We start from the raw sequence: 19,011 nt of genomic DNA on the forward strand, positions 1-19,011 counted from the left end.
CAGGGTGCGGAGTGCACAGGAGGACAGCCTCTTGGGATATAACCCATCCTTCAGAAAGAGCTTCCTCTGTCATAGTGGATATGATAGTTCTTAGTTCCTCCGTCGGGTCAACATCAAGAGGACGATATGATTTCCTGTCACTCAATTGGCGGAGGCATTCAGCGCGGTAAGTGCTAGTGTCCAAAAGGACAATAGCACCCCCTTTATCCGCTGGCTTTATTGTTAAGTCATTGCGTGCAGATAGTGCTCTTAACGCCAGTTCTTCTTCTCTGGGAAAGTTGTGGAAAACCTGTTCCTCTTGAGCAAACAGGTCCTCTATATTCTTCTCAAGAGCCTGCTCAAAAGCCAATACCTTAGGAGGCATGGCATGTGAGGGGGGAGTAAAAGTTGATTTTCTTTTTAATCCCGTGTTGGTAACACGTGCCTCCTCCACATCAGATCCTTGTTTGTTGGCAAAGAAAAAATGTAATCTCACTTTTCTCAGACATTTGGTAAGTTCAAGACGTGTTTCGAAGTAATCATTAATATGTGTTGGAACAAAGCCCAGTCCTCTATTAAGGGCTTTCTCTTCCGCTGGTGTCAACACATGTTGGCTAAGATTGATCACGAGCCCGGTTACAAATTGGTTGTTGTTGGGTCCTTGCTCTTCGTTGTTGTACTCTTCAAGAGCCTGGTCGAAGTTGTTGGAGGGCTGTAATGGACCTGTGGTTGCTGCTGTCCTCTCTTTCTGCCTCGCGACCGTCCTCGGCCTACGCCTAAAAAAGGCTGCCCTGAAAAATTATTCGGGAATTGAGGTGGAAAGGGTCCCATATGTGATTGGAATGGACCCATTTGTTGTGGTCCCATTTGAGGAGGGAAAGAAGGTCCACCATACTGCCATGCATTAGGGGGCCACCACATAGGTGTCTGATTGTGCTGATTACCCCTCCAGTTGTTGCTGTAGTTTCTCCTACCTCTACCTCTTGGTTTCTGACCTTGATTGGTAGACCCAGTGTCACTTCCTGAGCTGATCTCTTCAGAACTTGAAGTGCCATAATTGGACTTGGTTCTGCGTCCATTGGCTGTGAAGTCAGGAGGGACATATGTGTCACTTGTATATGGGTATACCTTATCAAACGTGAATTTGTCCAAATCCTTTCGAAATTTCTCAATTTTGACCGACAGAGTGAATTCTTTAAACTCTCTGTTACTTTTGTTGGTCTCATCTTGATTTTTCTGAAAGGCTTTAGTGGAAAGAGTAGTTTTAATATGAGATTCTAATAGTTGAATCTCAACTAGTATTGTGTCCGCAATCCTTTTTGATGTCTGAATGATAATTATCAGCCAGTCCCTAGTGCATCGCCAAGCGATGAGGGACCAGCTCTTGAGGAACTCTTTATCCTTCAGGAATAATCTAGGACTGTTGGTAACAATGAGTCCAGTGGGAGCACAGGTGTTACGCAAATATTGTGCCATCACTGTTCCATGTAGTGTGGTGCGTGTGTGAGATTTCTTGAGAGTAAGAATTTTGCCCCATTCGTCTTCGTTGTTAGTTATAGCTACAGGTGGTGTTTCTAATAGGTCAGGATGACTTGCCAGAGCAAGTTGCAAGCCATCCTCGTCAAAGGAAAGATCTTGATTTTCGGCCATATTAGAGGGAACAAATAAAAGCGCGAACGCACTCACTAGTGACGTCCAAACAACTGAGAGAGCTTAACGCATCAACAATTACGTTGAGCCTGACAGACCATGTATTGGTCCGTAATTGAGAAAGACCCGCAGCCCAGCGACTGCTCAAAGAGCAACAACAATAAACATGTAAGGAGGGTCAAAGGGGATTTAAAGACCACACTCTGATACGGCCCCAAACGTACTGCAAAACACGAAGTGTCAGAGGGTCTGGGATAACAAGAACAAGAACGCCATCTAACCAATAGCGCTTTGCGCATTTACCCAACGTGATTGATGTCCAACTAATGACACGTAGCTTTTACAACAAGGTTTTGCTCTGTTTCTATTTAATTGGTGTGTGGCTGTAGATTTAACATTTTACATCTAGTGTTTCTAATTCCATATGAAATAACTCATGTGCGCATTTAGAGTGTGTTTAGACACCGATCGACGACAGTACGGTTTGTTTACACTTTTTGGACAATATCAGTCCTTTGTCCCTATTGGCCTTACATCCAACCAATAGCATGTGGCGCACTCACCCCACGTGACGGACGCCCAACGAATGACGCTTAGCGTCATATACAGAGGCGTAGGCGGGCTCCCTCACCTCCCCGATCGTCTCGGATGCCGAGACGAAGTATCGACGGACAGGTAGGGTGCCTCGCTTAAACCAACTAGCTGGTGGAGGTCACGCACATGATCTTTAGCTGATAGACGGATGGGCAGGAATATATGCCTTGAATGCTTGCTAAACCAAGTCCCAGCGCTGCAACTTATACCGCGAGTGTGGCACCTGATACTTAACAGCACTGAGGACAAGCATGTATATGCGGCGCATTTTACAAATTTGCAGCGCCTAGTCGAACATTCTCTATTTGTGTCCTCTCACTCTAGTAGAACAGTGGGTCGTTTATTCAATTAAATCAATGTAGCTACACAGTCTGAGTGGAACAATATTTGGTGCTTTCAGGCGCTTAGTTCTGATTGTTTGAACACACGAGTTACAAGTGGCACTTTCAGCTTTGCTGTTTTTTGCCCCTTTTAGAGCGGTGCTTCCCCTTTACCCTGTGCCCTGGCCAGGTGGGGTGAGGTCCATACATCCTCCAAGTGGGGTAAGATGTTAATCTCCTTTGGTTACTGTGACAATTCCATCCAATGTTTTAGATTCCTGCACTACATAAGATGTGTCTATGGGTGTTTCTAAATACATGTTATTTTGCACTAGGATTGAATAGCTGCAACCTAGTACTTTCATACATTTACAAGGATGCGATGTTCTCTATCAAGACTTCAGTCTAATATCTCCATGTTTTCACTATTTCCAGCAATCTCCTACTTGGAAAGGTGAAGTCACCGATACAGACATCTAGTGGATACAGGTGATCTGAGTATCGGTTCTCATATTTATTTATTATTTTGAGCACGTTTGTCTTTTTTCAAACACTATTTCGTAGTAGAAAACAGATTATTGTGGTCCTGACGAAAGCAATGACAATTTGTGTCTACTATTGCTGAAACATGTTGACCCTTAAAACACATTCAGATGACCCAAGAATAATTTGGTTGTCCTAGTCTACTTTTTAATATTGGTAAAGTGGGTTGCAACAGAATAAAGTTACTTTCAGCACCCTCTCATCCAATTTTATCTCACACACTTTTTTCCTGTTTTTTCACTATTTTCGCACTACGACATCAGTCCCCCCTTTGTAACATCGTCCCAGTTGATGAACAAGACCACGTTAATCTATCTGATCATGGGATGGTTTTTACAATCATAGCCCCCCATGAGAAAGACAATAGATAACACCATCAGTGGTCTTAGAAAAGGAACCCAAATGATGAAGGGTGGTTCCGTGTGGTGACTGATGGGCATCCTTATATGATCACTTGTTGGTTTCAATGTAAGGGTGACCTTTGTCTTTATAATTTATACACAACATGGTATTGGACTCCTTTGTAGTCGCTCATCTGGCGTTCTTGTTCTTGTTATCCCAGACCCTCTGACACTTCGTGTTTTGCAGTACGTTTGGGGCCGTATCAGAGTGTGGTCTTTAAATCCCCTTTGACCCTCCTTACATGTTTATTGTCGTTGTCGATATATCTCCACCAGAAGCCAACTTGATTGAAGAAAAGGTTTGTAGGGGTAAGGATATGTGTAGTTTCCAAATTATGTACGTAGAGAGCTGTAAAATTCAGAGCGAAATAAGCACCCATGGAAAGTGAAGATGCGAATGGGTTTAGGACGATTATCGAGTAGATTCTGTATGATTTGTAAGCACTCATCATGTGGGATGTTCAAATAGAGCGACTTGATTTCTAAGGCAACCAACAGATCAGTGGCAGCATTAAAAAATGTCTATCTTCAATCAAGTTGATAAGGTCGGTACTGCCTCATATGAAAGTATCGGTAAGGGGTACAATTTCCTTTAAGATGACATCTATGTATTTACCTAGGAGTTCCAGAATAGATCCACAACCTGATACGATCGGGAGACCAGGGGGATCTGTAGCATTTTTGTCAATTTTCAGGAAGAACATAAATGACTGGTGTCCGAGGTTTGGGTGATTGAGATAGATATATTGTCTAAAAGTAAGGCCTGGTTAGTAACCTCTTGTATTTGATTACTGATGTTTTGCAGTTGATCAGAGGAGAGGGCACGATAGTTGACCTCATTGGAAAGTTGTTTCACAATTTCTGCGTCATACCTATCGATATTCATGATTACGATACCTCCACTTTTGCTGGTCGGTTTTATAATGATGTGGGGGTTGTCTCGAAGGCTATTCAGAGCAAGTCTTTCACCCATGGGAAGATTGTAAGGGACAAGCTCAGATTGGTGTTGTATTTCCATTTTTTTGTGAAGTACAAGCCGTTCAGGTAAGTATTTCAGGGGACATTGAGGCAGTTGGGGGTAGAAAGGTGGAAGGAAAGGGGACAGGGAGATTGGATAAAATGAATCCTTGAAGGTGTATCAGAAAAGAATTGTTTTAATCTAGTGCATCTGAAGAAAAGTAGTAAGTCTTCCTGAAGATTGAAGAAGCTACTGCTGTCAAAGGTACAAAGGAGAGACCCTTATTGAGGAGAGAGATTTCCTCAGATGATAGGGTATGTCTGGAAAGGTTAAAAATAGGAATGGTGTGAGGTTTAGCCTGATGGGACGTATTGGGTGTAATGGTGGGAGAAGAAATCATGGCTGCGTCATGTATCGTTACTGCGGGGGTCCCCATTGGTAAAATTTACAGCAGGTCTGACGTTTGCCCGCATATTTGTACTGATAATCCAGTCTGGTTCTCCTTCTGCCGCATCTGCTGCTCCCTCCTCCTAAAAAAGCAGTAGGTAGGAGTGGAGGTGGTGGAGGTCTATTTTGATTCTTATCTAGGCTGGAGCCCTCCCCAGGGTTTGAGTGTTCAATGGAGGAATCTGAAAAGGTCGATTGTTCCTATATCTAGCCCAGTTCCTAGTTCTAGGTGGCTGGTAGGGAGTGTTGTAGAATTGATCAGGTAAGTAAGGGGAAGTTTTCTCTTTGTTATAGCTCTTGATGTCTTTTTGTATTTTGTTTATTTTCTTATTTTGTTTGATAGTGTTAAAAGTGGCAGTGGTACTGTTGATTTTGTCAAGAAGGTTCTTGGCATCTGTGATAGTGGAATCTTCTAGAATGAGTTTCTCTAATTCAGCAATTTCTTCAAGCTCATTTTGGCTGTGCTGGATGGCAGTATCAATACCTAGGACCATCCAGTCTCTGGAACAGGTTGTCGCCAGGTGACTAAAGCCTGTCTGAAATGTAGGATCTTGTGTAAATATAGCTGCTGTGTTACGGATTTGGAACCCTAGGGGAATCACATCTGATTTTAATTATTCAGTTAGCATGTGTGCATGGAGATTAGTACGAATCTGTTTTTTCTTGAGGTTTTCAAGTTTGTCTATTAGAACCCGTGAGGTATTGGGTGCTGTAGGGAGGGTAGTGGAGGAATGGGAGAGAAGAGAGGAGTCACTCAACATTTGGTTGATGTTGTCATCTGAATAATTAGAGGTTTCCCTGGAGGACATAATGTGCAGTTTAGTTGCATTTAACATGTCAAATAAATTACTTGAGTCTGGAGCAAACTCTTGCAACCCAGCGGTTTCTCAATGTAACATGAAAACAAAACAGGAGGTAACCCTTAAACCCAGTTGAGACCTGGGTGGATATATGTAACAATGCAACAATGTCTCAACTGTTAATCCTTTTGTACACAAATACATAAAGAAAACAAGTCAATTGTAGCGCAATCGAGAGAAAGGGGACCTCAGTAATTAAGAAGAAACAAGTGAATTGTTCTGTGTATATTGTATGCAAGTGTAGCCCAAACATTGATGTACACAAATGTGCTCCTGTAGAAGGTGAACAGTGCAAGTGACACGTTAAATAAAGTGAAGTAACAGCCACACACGAAGACACACGAAGGCTGGAGGTGATGCACACATTATCTTATCTAAGGATTCTCTTTTATGAAAAGCACATTTGGAATCACATTGTAGCTAACAGAGTCCTGTGTTAGAAAAAAAGCATAACAGCCATTTTTCACTTTATTAGGAACTCAGGACCAAACCCATCCTGGAAATAGAAAAAAGTATGTCAGACTAAAGCTATCTCCATTGCCATCTGTGGGGCAGGAGTTTGGGGAATGGCGGAAATAGGCTCATTGCAGGACATAGAGGATGGTATTTATAAAAGATTGTTAGCTCTCCCTCGTAGTTCCCCTAATTTTAATTGCCACGCTGAACTTGTCGCCCCATTTCTTTTTGATATCGTTCCTTTAGCACCCATCTTACCGAGGAGTCAATTTAGAGAAGGGAGAAGGTCAATCTGAACCACAGCATTTTGAGGTATTGCTTAGACCTGGACTTTGCAAATAAAATCAGGTGGTTGCAATATGTAAAATGTTCATTGAGGTCTTTTGGGCTTACTGGAAATTTACGAGAAACCACACCGCTGTACATTAATTTCCAAGCTCTAGAAGTAAGGACATTTTCTTATTCAATGCTGCGAGAGAGAGAGAAGGGAGGCCAATTGTATGACATCTTCTGTGAAGCAATATCAAATGTCCCCCTCCTTCAGACAGGATATGCACTGATACCTAGCTACAGTGCCGAACTTCCAGCATCGGTTCATTTTAGTGAGGTTTCGCCTAAACTATTTACTGCTGATTTTGGGCTATCTCAGTAATGTTTATTCTGTAGGAGATTTGTCTTCATGCTGCTGTGATGGGACATCACGTCAAAGAGACTTACATATTTTATTTTTCGGTAGATTGTATAATGTGCAAAGAAAAATATTTATTTTGCCACACTTGCTCACATATAATTTTAGGCAATGCCGGGCAGCGTTATTTTTTATTCAAAGGCTTGTTGATCCCTTTGTATGCCACTCTCTGGTGTCATTTCTATGGTCCTCCTGGAAGAGCAGGAGATCTAAAACTGACAGTAATTTTACATAATATAGCCATGTTCAATGTACTATTTTTATTATCAATTTTATAGAAATGGATTGATGTTTTTTAACATGTCTTTTTTATGCTGGATGGTTTTTAATGTAATAATTTATCATATTGTATTTTGTAACAAATCTTTTAGCCTTGCTTTACTGTTTTATTATATAATGTTTAATGTTGCATATATTCTATGTGCTTTATATGCTATACAAATATAGCGAAACAAAGAACTTTGACTGGCTGACTGACTGATTGCCTTTACTGCTCTGTTATCAGTAGCGTGCTTGTGTGTATAGTTTTTTCCTTTGTCATTAGTTCAGTGGTTCTGTGCTTAAGAGCATTCCCACAGCTATGAGATGAATGTCAATGTACTTCTTTTTTCACCCAAAAGAGAACGCACTTTAGCACTTTTCTTTCTCATACAAATTGTGCTGGAATTGCTCATGAGATTTGCATTTTCTTTTCAGGGCGTCTACAACCAGGAGATCAGATCCTCGAAGTAAATGGAGATAGCCTGTTGGGAGCCACCAATGAGCAGTACGTCACAAGGAGACAATGCGTGGATTTCGTTTTAGCAATGATTGTTAGCAAATGACCAGTTAACAGAGAAAAGTGTCTAGAAAGAGACTGCTGGGCTATAGCAATGTACAATGCAGGAAGAGAGTCGCCAGAAAATTAAAATACCCCACATTTTCAGTCTCATCGCTAATGGCACCAGCACAAAGCGAGTGAACTAAGTGAGCTCAACCCTCCTTAAATGGTTCCCTTCATCCTTTGAACCTTTTGTCTATTAATCCATCTTTTCTCTCAGCCTCCTGTCTATCCATCTATCATTTCTCTCTTCCATGTATTCCTCACCGATCTGTATTTCCGTTCACCTTTCCATCCATCATCTATTCTAACCTATCTAGACATCATCCATCCAACCAATCCAGCCACCCATTTATGAATCTCCGGTCTACCCATCTATAATTTCCTTCATCTAAGCATCTATCCTTACAGGCCCCATCTATCCACATATCTATATATTCATCTTTCAGACAGGCATCCATCCACCCTTTCACCTATGTGTCCGCCTATCACTCCACTGCTCCATGAACCATCCTTTTACCAATCCATATTTTCATCCTTATGCCCTTTCTATCATCCATTCTTTCACCCTTGCATCCATCCTTTCATTTGTTCTTCCATTCACCGCTCCTTCCATTCACCCTTCCTTCCTTTCAGTCTTCCTTCCCTTGACCCTTCCTTTCTTTCAGCTTTTCTTCCCCTTCCTTCTTCTCACCATTTGTTTCATGCACCCTTCCTTCCTCTTTCATTCTTTCTTTCTCCATTTTTCTCTCATAGATTACATTCTTACCATTTCTTTCTTAACTTTCTGTCTCATATGGTTCTTTCTTCCCTCCCACCATTGCTTTTTCTTTTAACTCTGTCTCTCTCTGTCTTTTTCATCATTTTCATAATTTCTCCTTCTCTGTAATGTGATAACATTTTAAACAGTAGACCAACTGTCAGATAGGAATAAAAACACAGGATGGCCGTGTTTTTTTTTACTTTCCGTGCCATAGTATTCCCTTAAGTGTCATTTATGAGCCTTTTGTCTACAGGCCTGCAGATAGAAGAGGCCCATAAACGGTAACCCGTTTTTTAGGCAGACCCAGTGTAAGTGACTCATTAATGTGTGTCAGAGGCCAGGTGTCAGCCACTCTGCGGCATGGCCCTGAAGACCGTAACTTCCCCCTAGTGCTCAGTGCCAGTAACATTCCACTCATAGATGCAGCCTCAGTGACTTCACCTCTTTGACTCAGTCAGTGACTTCATCTTTAGTGCACCACATTTGATGACTTCTAGCCAGTGCCCCGGTAACAGTGAGTGCAGGCAGTACCCTAGCTTCAGTGACTCCACCCAATGCCTCAGTGACTGTAACTTCATATCAGTGTCATACTGTCAGGGACTCAACAACAGTGTACCTGTGTCAAAACCTCAAAGTCGACGCCCCACTTTCAATGACTAAACCTCAGCAATGGCAGAGTTAGTGACTCAGAAGTGATTGCCCAGTAACAGTTACATACCTGCTTGTTTTCTCCATCTCCACAGGGCTGTGGATATCCTGCGAGCTGCCTCTGCCACCAGTCACATGCGCCTTCTCATTGCTCGGGACGATGATGCCAGGTGAGAGTGCTTACGCCTTTAATGGGTTGGGCACTGGGGGGGTGAGCATCTGTAAAGGGCTGGTGTTGTATCCCTTGAACTAACTGTCGGAATTGGAATGCCTAGCGATGTTATGTTCTGTCTCAATGGTGCAGCTGTTGTCCCATCGCGAATCCTGCTTGATGACTCGACCGCACTACGGCTTCACCGGAGTGCTTCTAACTTCTTGGGTTTACCCTTGTACTTCGAATTTTAATAAACTTCTCTTCAACTAACTCCACGCTTCATACTAATGTTGTTAGAAATACAACTTTATTTTGGTGACGAGGATGGCTAAAAAAGGTGCAACATTGTAGGATAGGGTAACCTAGATAAAATGGACATCATGCTCAGACCAGGAAGTGATACTCCCATAATTTTAGGAGATATGCCCTTTTCTTCAGTTGATGTTTGTACAAATAGTAATTCACATGAATTGGATGCACTTCTTAATAAGTACAAAGAAGTTTTTGCTGACCTGTTAAGCATAAAGTTAGGATTTAACCACTTAGTGTTAGGAAGGATTTAAAAGATCTTTTGGATTGTTTGTGCAAGTACAACATTATCAAACCTACTGATTCTTCGGATTGGGTTTCGGCTGTTGTTTTAGCACAAAAAAATAGTAGAAATGTTTGTCTGTGTGCAGACTTATGCTCATTTAACAGAAATATCCTTGTGGACTGTCATCCTTTGCCACTTATTCAAGAAATGTTAAAGGCAATCGGAAGGGTTACTCATTGTTTGCTAATTGACCTTAAGTCAGCGTATCACCAGGTTGCTCTGTCAGAAAGGTCACAAGATTTAACAACATTTGTCACTCCCTTTGGCGCTTTCAAGTAGATGAGGCTGCCTTTTGGATTAGCTTCCACAGCTAGCGTATTTCAGTAACTGATGGATGTATTATTTGGAAGCTTCAAAGGGGTGCAAGCCCTTCAAGATGACATCTTGATTTTCGGAAATGGTATTGACGAAGATATCACTACTTTGGAACACGTTTAAAAATTTTACATGATAAAGGTATGACAGTATCTAAAGAAAAATGTACTTCTCTTGTGAAAGAATTAGAGTGCTTGGGTAATTCCATTACCTGTGAAGGTATCAAACCAAAGAAAAACGTAATTGATGCTATTGTCAATGCTCCAGCACCCGTGGAAAAGGATTCTCTGAGGTCTTTTTTGGGACTCAGTGAAAATTATGCACGTTTTGTGCATGCTTATGCTCTATGTGTTGAGCCCCTGAGATGTTTAACCTGTAAAAGTGAAACATTTATTTGGAAGCAATGTCATGAAGATGCTTTCATTAATGTTAAGGACATGATCAAAAATGCGCCCGCTTTGCAACCTTTTTCAGGTGGTTTAAAATGTACGGTCACTGTGGATGCAAGTTCTGTTTGGCTAGGAGCTGTTCTTACTCAGTCACAGAAAGGGAAAGAATGTACCATTGCTTTTAATTCACAAACTTTGAGTAAAGCTGAATCTAATTACAGCACGGTTGAAAGGGAAGCCCTGGCTTCTACAAGGGCGGTCAAGAAATTCAATATTTATCTGTAGGGTAATTCTTTTGATTTTTTGACGGATCACACGCCTTTAGTTTTCTTAATAAGTGGAAATGGTACAGCTTTGTCTTCTTCTAGAATAGACACGCTCATCTAAAAAATGCAGGAATACAATTTCGAGATTAAAAACATATATTTGGTGGAGCAAATTTTAGAGCAGATTGTTCTTCTCGCTTACCTCTAAAAGAGAGCACGGATGATACTGAGTATTCTGATGATGAATGTGTTGTTTCACCAATTGATGCATCAGAGTGCACTGTTGGAGTAATTTCTGAGAAATATTGGGTTCAACATTATGATACGGATGAAGATCTCAACAAGGTCATAAGATGCATTACCAATGGTTGGCTACCAGTTAGAAACTTAGAAAAGTGTTTGGTACCTTTTCAGCAGGTTTCTTCTGAATTAAGTGTTGAGAATAATGTAATCACTAGACATGGTTTGTTTGTTCCACCATTTAAATTAATTGAAACTTTGATCAAAGCTGCTCATGTTGGTCATCCAGGTATGTCTGGCACTGAGAAATTGATACGTACGTTTTTTTGTTGGCCTGGTATGGACGCTTGTGTTGAGCAATATATCAATAGATGCCCTGAGTTCTTATTATCTGATAAGCATTGGAAAACTAGTAAAGTTCCATCCTGTGTTAATATTTTGCCTAATGAACCTTGGGAAAAATTAGCTATATATTTTTTAGGACCTTATAATGTTCTTTGCTTTTTTTATTTTTTATTTTATTTTATTGAGACCAGACATTAAACAACACAAATTCCTACAGCAGAATATATATAATGTTCTTTGCAATGAAATGAAATATCTTATTGTTCTCACTGACTACCACTCTAAATGGGTTACGTATGATTTTGTTTCTTTTCCTACTACTGATTCTGTTATTGAATTCTTGGGAGAAAAAAAATTGCACTAAAGGTTTTCCACGGAAATTAGTGTCCGATAATGGTACACACTTCACATCAAAGAAAATGGTAGATTTCTTGAATAAATATTGTATTAAACATGAGAAAACACCTCTGTATTTTCCTGCAGCTAATGGTTTAGTGAGAGATCTAATAAATTTTTTAAAGAGGGCATTCAAACAGCATTGGCATCGGGATTAGATGTGCATAAGTATTTAAAAGAGAAAGTTTGGAGTTATCTTAATACTGACTGTCCCATTAAATTTGGAAATAATGGATTTCCTGAACGGTGGCTTTCTGTAGTGGAATGTGGGTATGTATTACTCACAAAAGGTATTGGTAAGGTATTAACTTTTGGTTAGAAGGTGTACAGGTAAATATATATTTTCGAGGTAGTTTAAGACCTGATCGGCAGCAAAGGATTGCCAGCTTATTGTAGGAATGTTTTATGGGCCCAGGTGAGTATGGTGTTTTAGAAATAACCCAAGCTGGTAATCTTGCGCCATCATTGGCGCTGAATAGCAGATGTTTGTTATTGAATATTGATGAACGAGTAACTTTTAAACACAATCAGTGTCAGATAGTTTCCAAACTAGTGCAAGACCGCCCCAGTGGAAGATAAATGATAATTATGCTTTAAAGGACAGTAATGACCTGGAGACGACGGGAAAATGACTGCAGCACAATGGTTATGATCACCAGAAGATTTTCTATAGTATCCCAAGTAATCAAATAAGTCCAATGTCCATGAGAAAGGAACAAATAGTCGATCACTGAGTAGCACCTACAAGCGAAATATGTTGAGCTTAGGTACCTGTTTCTCCATTCATGCACCAATGCAAGTAGAACGTTCCTGACCTCTTGAATCACAGGGAACCAAAGGCAACCTATCAATATGTTGAGGGTCAGACTGAGTGAAAATTGTAATCCCATTCTGCAATTTAGCATTAAAATCTCTGCAAATAACCACATGTGGCTTGCATGCATGAGTACTATTTGTATTATACAATTCATCAACAAATTGAAATAGAGATTTAAAAAATACCAATGTTTGATTGATTAAAATCATTATTGTAAAAGGTTATGTGATAAAACCATAAATCAGCTGTGCATTTAACCCGAAACCCCTAAATGGGCTGGGTATACTTATTTAAGACTTTATCCATAACATTCATAGAAAGCTTATTGTAAGATCAATCATTAAAATATTGCAGGAGGCAGTTGATAAGTTGAAGTATTCTTTTATAAGTTCCAGATAACAAAGACCCCATCCAACTCTCAGAACTGGCAGCTGTCTACTGACCAGATCCACAGATGAGCCTAGCAACATGAAGGTTCTACATTCCATCCAGATTTAAAGTACAACATCAGCTATGAATATCTTTACATTAAGACATTACATTATCTTCCCCCTAATAGACAACTTAATACATAACACTTTAACAACTGATAATGAACAAAAGAAAAGCATGGTGCCGAAAAAGGTTCAACAAAGCATTTTGCGAATACAAAAAAAACATAAGACTCGAGATACAAACAAAATCTTGTAAACTAGAACGGCGTTTGATTGCTCTACGAGCTCTTCCTCTTACCTCCACTGAAGGATTTGACGAGATTGTAGTGGAGGGAGAAAATGAAGATGACACCTCCAAGGGAAGACACTTAGATATTCTATTGAGATTCCATACTCTGTGACCATTGGTCTTGACAGCATTCTTAAAGACTAATCACTTTAAATGGTTTGTTAAACTTGGAACATCCAGAAACCAGACAGGCAGAATTGATTTTTATCCAATCACCCACAGAGACAATTGTTTCTTTTGTGGCATTGCGACCATCAAACCACACCTTTCGCTTTTTTACCACTTTTCTCTCCTTTTCTTTCCACCATTCCATGCACCCAACATTCTCATCAATCAAGGTTCTTTTTGCTAAAACCCAAGAAGGATAAACCTCAACATTTGGCACTCTTCCCTTGAAACCCCTGTTGAATAATGTGGTGTAAACCTATATTCCCTTACTTTCTTTTTCATTGCCTGTTCCCAGTTATTCCCTGACACAACAGCTTGCTGCAAACATTCTTTCAGGACCTTTACAAATCTCTCAACCAAACCATTGCATTCAGGATGATAGAGAGCAGCCCTTTTATGTTTAATACCTCTTTCAACAAGAAAATCTGCAAAACTCTTTGAAGTAAACTGAACTCCATTACCTGACAACGACGAAGAAGGAAACCCTTCCCTTTCAAACAATTCATCAAGGAATTCTATCACTACTTTAGATTCAACTGAGTTTACTATTTTAATCTCAGGCCACTGTGAGTGTATATCCATGCAAACTAAAACATAGCGATCACTGGAATTCCTTCTCACAGGGCCCAAAATATCAATAAAGATGTCACACCATGGCCCTTCAGACTGCTCCCTTTTTATCATAGGCTGAGTCCTGCATTTTAAGATCTTATTACTTCTAGCACAATCAGTGCAATTTCTGACAACCCTTTCAACATGTGCATCAACGCCAGGCCACCAATAGGTTTCTCTTATTCTCGCTTTCGTCTTTACTATCCCCATATGACTAGAATGAGCACGCTCCAGCAAACCTTTCCAAAGTGCCTGTGGAGAAACCAACTTGCTAGCTCTCAAGAGAATGCCATCTACCACTGCTAACTCCTCCTTAACCTGCCAGAACCCTTTAATTTCATCACTGCACTCTTTTTTATTGCACCAATGACTCAAGACCATGGAAATGACTTTCTGCAACACTTCATCTTTGCTTACAGACTGTTTTCAGTCCTTCTCTGAAATGATCCCCTCACTAACGAGACAAACATCAACTTTTTCGTCAAGTTCTTCACCATCAAACCAATCACCTTCCCTCTGAACATTGGTATTAATGACCTTATCACCCACATTTCCTAATCTAGATAGACAATCCGCTAATGTGTTGCTTGCTCCAAGGAGGTAATCGACAGAAAAATTAAACTCCTGTAAAGCCACTACCCATTTTCTAATCCGATGAGATACCAAGTCAATACTTTTCTTAGAAAAAAATTCCTTCAACGGTTTGTGATCTGTTAAAACAGAAAACTGCCAACCCCACAGAAACTTACGTAACTTACGTATGGCCCAAAATATCGCCAGTGCTTCTCTCTCAATGACAGAATAATTGAACTCTGTATCTCTCAAAGGTCTTGACTAAAACAAAATAGTCTTGTCACTGCCCTTTCCTCTACTTTTCTGTAAAAGTACTGCACCAAGACCCTTTGGGCTAGCGTCAGTCATCAAATAGGATGTCTTCTTAGGATCAAAGCTGCTTAAATCAGGGGCTTTATTCAAAAGACCTTTAAGACCCCGAAATTCTTCATCGCACTCTTTGCTCCAGACAAACTCGCACCCCTTTTTAACAGGTTTCTCAAATTCTCCGTGATGCTTGCGAAATTAGGAATAACTTTATGATAAAACTCTGTCATTCCAAGAAACTTGACCAATTCGTCTTTATCTTGGGGTGTTCTTAGATTGGAAATTGTGTCAACTAGACACAGTTTGGGCTTAATTCCATTGGGTGACAACAGATGCCCAAGGTACTCGATTTCCGCTACATCGAAACGACATGTATCCGCTCTTAGTGTAAGACCTGCATCACGCAATTTTCTCAAAACAGCTCTCAACCTATTGTCATGCTCACTAATGTCCATTCCATACACCAGTACGATGTCCTGGTAAATCCTGACACCCTCTATCCCTTTTGAGATACGCTCCATAACTCTCTGAAAGACAGAGGCAGCAGAAATAAGGCCAAACGGTATTCTCAAAAATTTTAATGTCCCAAAAGGTGTTACAAAAGCCGTGAGATCTTGGGAAAGAGGGTGTAATTTTACCTGATGGTAGGCGGAGGTCAAATCAATTGAGGAGAAGTGTTTGGCACCATTTAACGAGCAAAACATTTCGCTGATATTCGGCAGGGGATAATGATCCACAATCACAGCCTTATTTAACTCTTTCAAGTCCACACAAAGCCTGGCCTCTCCATTGTCCTTGCGGGCCATAACAATGGGAGAAAGCCATTCAGTGGCTTCAACTTCTTGTATAATGCCATTGGATACGAGCTTGTCCAGTTCCACTTTCATACTTTCCTTGGCCACAAGGGGTACATTTCTAACTTTAGTTACTATAGGTTGTGCATGGTGCTTAACTTTGATGTGATGGTAGTAGTTTTTGAGACATCCCAACTTTGCTTCAAAAACTTCAAGAAATTCTTTGACCCATGATATGCTCTCACCACCAACTTGGCTTGCCGAAGGTAACTCCTTCAAACATACTGAGGGATTTTTATTGGGACCTAAAATTACATGTAAGTCACGTTGGTGGAACCAGCTGATAAGGGAATCTCCCTTCATGGATACATATATCTTTCCTGGCACAATTATCCCCTTGAGGTCGATGGTACCCCAAAACCAACCCAACAATTCAATAATTTCCACACTGTATCCTCTCGGTCTGAAATCAGGTTTAGAAAGTTTGACTTTTTTCGCTAGGTGGGATTAGCGTCACCTTAGCTCCAGAGTTAAATAACATTTTTACCGGGGCATCATTAATTAGAACAAACTCCATCGGGCCATCACCACGAGAAGTTTTGATTTGACAAATGTTTGTTATCTCAGAATCATAATCATAATCATAGAGATCTACTTCTCTTACTTTTTTTAGATCTTTCCCCGATCTGCAGTACTTAGTGAAGTGACCTTTTCGCCCACACAAACTACATGAGGCCTTTAACCCAGGGCATTCTTTGAAGTTTGCCATGTGACCTGGATTGCCACATCTAAAGCTGTTGCCAGAGAAAGATTTCAATGCTGCTGGTTTGATGTCACTTTTGGCATTAACTTGGGTTTTACGGAGTTATCTTTTTCAACAACTAGAACAGTATCACCATTGATCTTTTTGGAAGCATTGTTTCTATGTATAGTGTCAAAACATGCTTTGGAATGGAAGGAGCTCTTCTACAGTGCTCCTGGGGTTAGGGATCACAATATTTTATATATTTCTTTAGTGTATTTTGTTGTAGTGCACAGATACCCCAACGGGGTGTCCCGGCGCTCCTGTGCGATCTTATGCAGGATTGAGTGTTGTTTAAAAAGGTGGTGGTTAACAGAACAGTGAGTTTTTAAGGCTTTCCGGAAGGGTAGTTCTTCCTGGATCAACCGGATGGAATTAGGTAACTTGTTCCAGAGGGCAGAAGTATATACTTGAAAAGTTTTTCCGCCTGATCGAGTTTTTCAATCTGTGTAAATACCCTGAAAACCTCGCCCATCGCACTGTTTCTCAGAGCATCTGTGCATTCAAGGATTTTTCCCCTTACCTTGCACCAAAGCCCACGGACCTCCACGACGAAGCTGCTCGAGCCCCGGACTCCTCGAGGATCGTCTGCTGCCCTCTCCAGCCCAGGACTCTGCCGTCTTCCTCTGGCTTGTATCTGCTTGTCTTGCCACCCACCTCCCGACCCGCGAGATCCCCATCGTTACGAACATCTTACTAGGCTATCGAGACGAACATCAAGATAAGCGTGGCCCCCTGCCCCCGTCCCGTTATAGCAGAGACTGCCGCTGGAGGAGACTGCGTCGATGGAGCTCTTTGACTGCCTGATGCACAAGGTAAGGGTGGCCCCCTGCTCCCCCGTCCCGCTATAAGCGGTGATTGCCGCTTGTTTGTGTCGCCTGACCTCGCCCGACCCCCACCTCTTCCCAGCATCCGGACCTCTTCTGATCGTTGCGGCGATCCTCGCCCATGCCCCTGGGGCACCGCTGCCTTCTCCCAGGTGCTCCCCTCCCGCTCCGCTCAACCCCAACCTCATTGATCCTGCCTGAGGTCTCGGGAGCTCTCACCTCAAGACGCCCCCAGCAGCTTTCTGGCTCCTTTCACCACGCGAGCTGAGCGGCTGCGAGGCACACAAAAGAACTGTTTTTGGCTGCCGAGCTGTACCCCCTTATTAACCCTCGAGCACTGCATCACTGTGGCGGGCTGAGCGGCTGTGGGGCACACAAAAGAACTATTTTTGGCTGCCGAGCTGGAGCCCCTTATTAACCCACGAGCACTGCATCACTGTGTATCTGCGACGCGCAGCAATTTGACACTCCTCAGCTGCCATACCACTGCATATCTCACCTAAGGCAGCCTCTACAACCTCGTGCGCCCAGGCCCACCCTAATTAAAAAAAAATATAATAATAATATACAAATTATTCTTAAGCTATTTAATAAAAACAGTCTCAACCCTACAAAATGGACGCAAAATGGCAACCCCTGGACAGTGCCCATAGAAAGGGGACTGCTCCCCTAAACAAACAAGGTCCCCAAACTGGACCTCAACAAAGCTTGTTCTCAATCAGCCACAATTAAAAGAGGACTACACAATTCCAGCATACAGAAACTGAAAGAGGACCGCGCAACCACTAGCTTCGGAAACAGAAAAAGGACTGCTCACCCCTATAGTCTTAGGGCGGCCATCTTGTAGTGGCACTGACTGACTACAGTAACTGTAAGAGGACTACGCAACCACTAGCTACTGAAACAGATACAGGACTGCTCACTCCTTCAACCTTTGGGGCGGCCATCTTGAAGTGGCACTGACTGTCTTCATCTTTTTAACAATCAAGACAAGCCGTTACACCCTCTCAAGCACCGCTATCTTTATGGCCACATCCACTAGGTCTGCCGCTCACTGACTCCCAGGTCCCCACGAGTGTGCCCACTCGAAGCAAACATGGTGGGCCCTGGTCTAACTGCCTCTGAGTCAATCGCTTACACCTTGGTCTACCCTCCAAACCTCTCAAAAGGCGCCTCAAAAGCCTTCAAACATCTCACCCTGAAAAACCACCCCGAAACCCTGATCTCGGACCTTCGCTTCTGTGCGGACATAGGCCTCATCACTAATGACCTCGTTTTCTACTCCAGCAGAACACCTGCTTGGCGCAATACCTTTTCTACACTCCTTAATGTGCGCTCTTCTAGGTTCATCCCATATGGCACCAAGCTCACAATAGTACCATCAGCAACCCTTCAAGCTGCCCTCACAATCACCCTCTACAAGACCGGCATTTTACTGATCCAAGCCTCAACAAAAAATCTTGAAAAATTCTCAGATCTGTTCATCACTCCCCATAACCATGTCTCTGGGTCGCTAAACAACTCACGGCCCAACCTTACTCCAACACCCCTGCCCAACAAGG

At 41.7% G+C, this 19,011-nt stretch overlaps 1 pseudogene; it reads left to right on the plus strand.

The window, feature by feature from the left end:
• Nucleotides 1–19,011, plus strand: part of LOC147685425 (syntaxin-binding protein 4-like) — a 1,115,687-nt pseudogene that overhangs the window by 387,009 nt on the left and 709,667 nt on the right.

The sequence above is a fragment of the Lissotriton vulgaris genome, chromosome 10 (genome assembly GCF_964263255.1).
Source record: "Lissotriton vulgaris chromosome 10, aLisVul1.2, whole genome shotgun sequence".
Lineage (NCBI taxonomy): Eukaryota > Metazoa > Chordata > Amphibia > Caudata > Salamandridae > Lissotriton > Lissotriton vulgaris.